Raw genomic sequence first — 7991 nt, 5'->3', positions numbered from 1 at the left:
ACGTCGCCGCGGGCTTGCAAAGAGAAGGGAGCTGGCAAGCGCGCAAGTGCCCGCCCTTCCAAAGCGAGCAGGCGGGACGGTGAGGGCTCGCTTGCTCGCCCGTCCGCCCGCCTGCCTGCCTTCCAGCCTGCAGCCCACCGCCCAGAGCCGAAGTCCTGGGAAGTCAAGCCCACCTCCGCCCCCCACGCCCGGAGTGGGAGCCGCGCGCTCAAGAACACGCGTGGAAAGCGCCGCCGAGAGCGCGCGCGCGCGCGAGTGCCACTCTCCTCCACCCACGCCCCGCCACCTGGAATCCCCGGGTTGAGCCAGCGGCTTCCTTGGGAATGCGGGCAAAGCAGGGAGGAATTGTTGACACGCGTGGGGCTCCCGGGATGGGGGGGAACGTGGGGAAGAGGGGGTGGAATTCCACTTGACGCCGCCCTGTGGTCCTTTTTAGCCTCCAGAAACCGCCTCGGGAAACCCGCGTACATTTTTGCGCGAGGCGAAGCCAACGCGGGATGGTTTTTTTTGGGGGGGGGGCGCTAATCGATGGACTGGGAGAGCATGAAAAGAGGCGAAAGAAAGATGGGGAGGGGGCATTTCCAGAAAGTTGCATCTGCCCAACCCCTCGCCTCCCCCCCCCCCCAACTGAGTGAATTCAGCGATGCTGGCTTCCCTTAGTGACAGGTTATGATAATGAGATACTATGATGATATACTTTTGATATACTCTGATAATGATCGATCCCTATTGTTGTATGTATGTACACTGAGAACTTTATGCCCCGTTTGCAAATTCCTTGTGTGTCTCATCACACTTGGCCAATAAAGTATTCTAATTCTAATTCTAATGGTTAAGTTTGGTCCTGTAGACCAGTGTTTCTCAACCTTGGCAACTTGAAGATGTCTGGACTTCAACTCCCAGAATTCCCCAACCATTCGAATTCGCTGGCTGGGGAATTCTGGGAGTTGAAGTCCAGACATCTTCAAGTTGCCAAGGTTGAGAAACACTGCTGTAGACAGAAGCAACCAAAGTAAACCCCAGTTCTTCTGCACCCGATCCTATGCAGAGAGTTTGCTCCTGCTTGAGACCACTGTGGTATCCTGACTTAGTTAGGTAAAGGTAAAGGCTAGTCATTCCCGACTCTAGGGGGCGCTGTTTATCTCCGTTTCAAAGCCAGCACTGTCCAAAGCCATCTCCGTAGTCACATGGCCGGCATGACTAAACGCCAAAGGTGCCCGGAACGCTGTTACCTTCCTACCAAAGGTGGTCCCTATTTTTCTACTTGCATTTTAACCCCTTTTCCCTGAAAATAAGACCTCCCCGGATAATGAGCCCAATCGGGCTTTGAACACATTCGCTAAAATAAGCCCTCCCCTGAAAATAAGCCCTCCCCGAAAATATTGCAACACAGCAACAGACAGGAGGTGACCTCGCTCGCCGCCTCCTGCACCTCAAAAATAAGAAGACCTTCCCGTAAATAAGGCCAATTTCTTATTTCGGGGGTCAAAAGGAAATAAGACCCTGTCACTCCATTATGTGGCGCTGGGGATTCGAACTGTCGAACTGCCAACCTTTCTGATTGACAAGCTCAGCGTCGTAGCCACTGAGCCACCACATCCCTATCCTTAGGGACTGGCTTAGTTAGTCATGGATTAATGCCTGTGGTCTCAAACTAATAACCTACCCCAGAGGCTACAGGTAGTTCTCGACTTACAATAGTTCATTTAATGACCATTCAACGTTACAATAGCACTGGGGGGGGGAAGTGACTTACGGCCATTTTTCACACTTATGACCATTGCAGCATCCCCAGGGTCACCTGATTTACATTCGGATGCTTGACAACTGATTCATACTTATGAAGGATGCAGTGCCCCCGCCGTTGTGTGATCCTCTTTGGCGAACTGAACTCCTGACAAGCAAAGTCGATGGGGAAGCCAGATTTGCTTAACAACTGCCTCACTAATTTGACAGCGGCGGTGATTCGCTTAACAACAAAGGCAAGAAAGGTCTCAAAATGGGACCAAACTCACTTGATACATTTCTCACTTAGCAGCCTAAATTCTGGACGCAATTGTGGTTGTACGTTGAGGACTAACTACTTCACCACCCCACCGGAGGAGCCATCTCTCAATTTTTCAGTCTTGCGTCCACCCTCCATGGCCAAGGCGAGCAAGGAGGAGAACGAAGGAAGGATGGATCCAATAAGAAGTGCTAACCTGCATGTGGGAATCCAGCCACTTGGCTAATATCACAGTTTGTCTTTAACAGCTCAGGCTGAGCGTTTTTCAGCCGGGTTCATTCACATGCTTGCTCAATAGGCCCCTTTCCACCAAATCCATCATACACACAACTTTTTGTGTAGTACCCTTTTTGGGTGGTGGACATTTCCAACTTATTTATATCACCCTTCCTGACAGTTTGAGTCAGATCCACCTTTTGCTCACTTGGGGAGCTGATTCCAGTTAGAAACCATCCCAATTCTAACTTAGATCTCACTGATTTCAAAGGATGAGAGAGGATACTGATAGTTTGTCACCTTAAAGAAAAAAGCCTGAACAAAAACCCTCGCCTAGGTAGGTAGGTAGGTAGGTAGGTGGGTGGGTGGGTGGGTGGGTGGGTGGATGGATGGATGGATGGATGGATGGATGGATGGATGGATGGATGGATGATAGATGAGATGGATGGATTGTAGATAGATGATTGATTGATAGATAGATAGATAGATAGATGGATGGATGGATGGATGGATGGTAGGTAGATAGGTAGGTAGATAGATGATAGATAGATAGATAGATAGATAGATAGATAGATAGATAGATAGATAGATAGATAGATAGATAGATAGATGGATGGTATAGACGGATAGATAGATAGTGGATGGATGGATTGTAGATAGATAGATAGATAGATAGATAGATAGATAGATAGATAGATAGTAGGTAGATAGATAAATGGATGGATGGATGGATGGATGGATGGTAGGTAGATAGGTAGGTAGGTAGATAGATAGACAGATGGTATAGATGGATAGATAGATAGTGGATGGATGGATGGATCGTAGATAGATAGATAGATAGATAGATAGATAGATAGATAGATAGACAGACAGACAGACAGACAGATAGTAGGTAGATAGATAAATGGATGGATGGATGGATGGATGGATAGATGGTAGGTAGGTAGATAAATAGATAGATGGATGGTATAGATGGATGGATAGATAGTGGATGGATGGATGGATTATAGATAGATAGATAGATAGATAGATAGATAGATAGATAGATAGATAGATAGATATGGTAGGTAAGTAGGTAGGTAGGTAGGTAGGTAGGTAGGTAGGTAGGTAGGTAGGTAGGTTAGATGGATGGATGGATGGACGGATGCCAGGAATAACCTGTACTAAATAATATAAACTTTGAATAACTTAAGTAATATCATGGGGGGAGGCAGGTGCCAACTGCTCATCTAGCATTTTGGCTAGAGTCATTTCCTTATCTACCATATTACTCTAGCTTTTCCTCTGAGGACTTAAAGCAAGTTCACACACTCCTTTGACTAATTTTTACACCACCACCCCTCAGTTCCGTGAGCTGGATCACAGCTCCCAAAACATCTGCAGTCCTTTGTAGCTCATGCCCATTTCATATTATTGCGGGGGGGGGGGGGGGCCACAAACCACGAACTCCTGCTGTTTCTGCAGAGTCGGAACTAGAAGCTACAATCCGACCAGGCCAGTACCATCATCCCCATCTCCCCCCAATCCTCCCCCCACTTCTTACCTGTCTTCCTAGAGAAGTTTCTCTATAGGGAAAAAAAATCACCGTCCTTTCCTCTCTATTGCATCCAAAAAAGCCCCCAATCAATCAGAATAGAGCTGGAAGGGACCTTGGAGGTCTTCTAGTCCAACCCCCTGCTTAGGCAGGAGACCCTACACCATTTCAGACAAATTGGCTGTCCACTCTCTTCTTAAAAACCTCCAGCGATGAAGCCCCCACGGAAAAAGGACCAGTTGCCAGCCTGCCAGCCGCTCCCAAATATCAGAAGCTCCGCTTTAACCGAAGGCGCTTAGACGCCTTCCCGTTCTCGAAAACGTTGCTTTTCTAGTCTCTTATTCCACCTGGGAGGGAGCGAAGTGGCCCCGTTTGCCAGTAGCGCCCCACCCCCTCTCTCTGGAAGGGGCCAAAGAAAGCGTGGCGCGGCCACGAGATCAGCCGACCGCGACAATATCTAATTAGCCCATCGTCGCCACCAGGGCTTAAAATACGCATCGCGAAACCACAAAATCCAGCAAAGCGTTGAAGGAGTTTTTAGCTGGCTCCGGATTGCAACGCGGCTATCGTTGGAGAAGGAGCGCCCCCTAGTGGAATGACTAAGTACTCGCGCGGGGAGAAGGTTCGTCCCCTATGCCGACACCTGGGCTCACGACCAATAAAAGAGAATATTCGTAACTCCGGATTGAATGGAGTGGAGTGGCGTAGAGCAGAGTAGAGTTGAATAGAATAGAATAGAATAGAATAGAATAGAATGGAATGGAATGGAATGGAATGGAATGGAATGGATAGAGTAGAGTAGAGTAGAATAGAATAGGATTGGATAGAATCAAGTTGAGTTGAATAGAATAGAATAGAATAGAATAGAATAGATTGGATAGAGTAGAGTAGAGTTGAATAGAATAGAATGGATTGGATTGGATAGAATAGAATAGAGTTGAATAGAATAGAATAGATTGGATAGAATAGAGTAGAGTAGAGTAGAGTTGAATAGAATAGAATAGAATAGAATAGATTGGATTGAATAGAATAGAGTAGAATAGAATAGAATGGAATGGAATGGAATGGAATGGAATGGAATGGATAGAGTAGAGTAGAGTAGAATAGAATAGGATTGGATAGAATAAAGTTGAGTTGAATAGAATAGAATAGAATAGAATAGATTGGATAGAGTAGAGTAGAGTAGAGTTGAATAGAATAAAATAGAATGGATTGGATTGGATAGAATAGAATAGAATAGAGTTGAATAGAATAGATTGGATAGAATAGAGTAGAGTAGAATAGAGTAGAGTAGAGTTGAATAGAATAGAATAGATTGGATTGAATAGAATAGAGTAGAGTAGAATAGAATAGAGTAGAGTTGAATAGAATAGAATAGAATAGAATAGAATAGATTGGATTGGATAGAATAGAATAGAATTCTTTACAATTAACAACAACATGCAGTGATTAACTGAAAGATGTCTAACTGGATTGTTTAATGGACATGTTGCCCCCCCCCTCCAAAAAACCCCCCACTCCAGTTAATTGTCAAAAAAAAAAACCGATACCTTAGTATCTGTGCATCCCGGTTTTCTAGACCCATCCCTAAAGGTTGGGATCTGGGATACTTTTCCTCCAACTGAAGAGGATTTAACTTCTGAGGAAAGAAACAGAGTTTTCAGAATCTGAAAAGAAGCTGGAAGATTACTGCATGTCTCTTAGAACTGCCCCATTGATTTTCACAGCACGGTTGTTAGCAGCTGTCGCTGTTGTTCCCTCTGGCACCGAGAGCTAAAAGAAAAGAATGCCACGGAGCCACCACGCATCCCCCTTCGGACTGCAGAATGCCTGCTCTGCCCACCCACTCCTGGTCAGCAGTAAATCTGGCTCTTTAGCAGCCAGTTTAATGATTAAGTCCTGAGGCCGTGGAGCGCAGTGGCCAGGACAAGGGAGATGCCCACGCCAAGCTGAGCCCAGCCTTTGAAAGGAGCAGGTGCAAAACGCCTGCCAGACGGGCCAAAAAGAATAGGGGAGGGAAGCATAATTATGTTCTTCCTTCCCAAAGGTTAAATTTAAAAGAAAAAGGAGGCAGCTGGTCTTTAAAAGCTAACGCTGGTGGGCATTTCTTTTTGCTTTTAGCAATGGGCAGGAAGTGATTGAGCGAGACAAAGGTGTACCTCCCACTTGTATCTTGACGGCTGCACAAATATGCCGATAGCAATTATTTCCTTTCCAACTTATGGATATTCCAAAGTTTTTGCACTGGAGAACTGGCCTTCCTACAAGCCGGGCAGGATGATTGCTAAACTGGATTTATTATTCCCCGTATTTTTTTTTTCCTTCTCTCCAGCAAGCCTAGAGTAACCCAATTCATCAGGTAAGCTGGAAAACACAGGCAGTCTTGATTTCAATCCTAATTGTCGTAACACCAATAAAGGAGAATATTTGTAGCTCAAAGTTGAAATGAGGGCACCTTGCTGCTCTCTCAGTTTCCTTGTTTTCTTGCAGACGTTTCATTACCCATCTAGGTAACATCATCACTGCTAGAAGGAAGGGGGGCTTGTGAAGAGGAGGAGGAGGAGGAGGAGGAGGAGGGGGGAGGAGGAGGAGGCAGCTGTGGAGTCCTTGCTACTCTCTAAGCTTGCTTGTTTTTTTGCAGACGTTTTATTACCCATCTAGGTAACATCATCACTGCTAGAAGGAAAGGGGGCTTGTGGAGAGGAGGAGGAGGAGGAGGAGGCAGCGGCTGTGGGGTCCTTGCTGCTCTCTAAGCTTGCTTGTTTTCTTGCAGACGTTTTATTACCCATCTAGGTAATATCATCACTGCTAGAAGGAAAGGGGGCTTGTGGAGAGGAGGAGGAGGAGGAGGAGGCAGCGGCTGTGGGGTCCTTGCTGCTCTCTAAGCTTGCTTGTTTTCTTGCAGACGTTTTATTACCCATCTAGGTAATATCATCACTGCTAGAAGGAAAGGGGGCTTGTGGAGAGGAGGAGGAGGAGGAGGAGGCAGCGGCTGTGGGGGTCCTTGCTGCTCTCTAAGCTTGCTTGTTTTCTTGCAGACGTTTTATTACCCATCTAGGTAACATCATCACTGCTAGAAGGAAAGGGGGCTTGTGGAGAGGAGGAGGAGGAGGAGGAGGCAGCGGCTGTGGGGTCCTTGCTGCTCTCTAAGCTTGCTTGTTTTCTTGCAGACGTTTTATTACCCATCTAGGTAATATCATCACTGCTAGAAGGAAAGGGGGCTTGTGGAGAGGAGGAGGAGGAGGAGGAGGCAGCGGCTGTGGGGTCCTTGCTGCTCTCTAAGCTTGCTTGTTTTCTTGCAGACGTTTTATTACCCATCTAGGTAACATCATCACTGCTAGAAGGAAAGGGGGCTTGTGGAGAGGAGGAGGAGGAGGAGGCAGCGGCTGTGGGGTCCTTGCTGCTCTCTAAGCTTGCTTGTTTTCTTGCAGACGTTTTATTACCCATCTAGGTAATATCATCACTGCTAGAAGGAAAGGGGGCTTGTGGAGAGGAGGAGGAGGAGGAGGAGGCAGCGGCTGTGGGGTCCTTGCTGCTCTCTAAGCTTGCTTGTTTTCTTGCAGACGTTTTATTACCCATCTAGGTAATATCATCACTGCTAGAAGGAAAGGGGGCTTGTGGAGAGGAGGAGGAGGAGGAGGCGGCAGCGGCTGTGGGGTCCTTGCTGCTCTCTAAGCTTGCTTGTTTTCTTGCAGACGTTTTATTACCCATCTAGGTAACATCATCACTGCTAGAAGGAAAGGGGGCTTGTGGAGAGGAGGAGGAGGAGGAGGCAGCGGCTGTGGGGTCCTTGCTGCTCTCTAAGCTTGCTTGTTTTCTTGCAGACGTTTCATTACCCAACTAGGTAACATCATCACTGCTAGAAGGAAGGGGGGCTTATGGAGAGGAGGAGGAGGAGGAGGAGGAGGAGGAGGAGGAGGAGGAGGAGGAGGAGGAGGAAGAGGAAGAAGTAGTGCTGTGGGGTCCTTGCTGCTCTCTAAGCTTGCTTGTTTTCTTGCAGACGTTTCATTACCCAACTAGGTAACATCATTAGTGCTAGTTAGGAGTGCTGTTTGCTGTCAGTTTATGGTGACTTGCTTGTCTGTGTGGGTGGGGGTGGTCTTAAAGATTCTTTGGTTGGGCTGTTTACTGGTGGCTCTTTGGCATAGCCTATGCAAAAGAGACAACCCACCCACTCAAAAGAGGACAAAAAAGAACTCCAGCATCTCTCCACTAGTAATCAGCAACCACATCAGC

This window comes from Thamnophis elegans, chromosome 16 (genome assembly GCF_009769535.1).
Source record: "Thamnophis elegans isolate rThaEle1 chromosome 16, rThaEle1.pri, whole genome shotgun sequence".
In the NCBI taxonomy this organism is placed as follows: domain Eukaryota; kingdom Metazoa; phylum Chordata; class Lepidosauria; order Squamata; family Colubridae; genus Thamnophis; species Thamnophis elegans.
The sequence above is the reverse complement of the archived record's forward strand: the minus strand, read 5'-3'. Positions refer to the sequence as shown.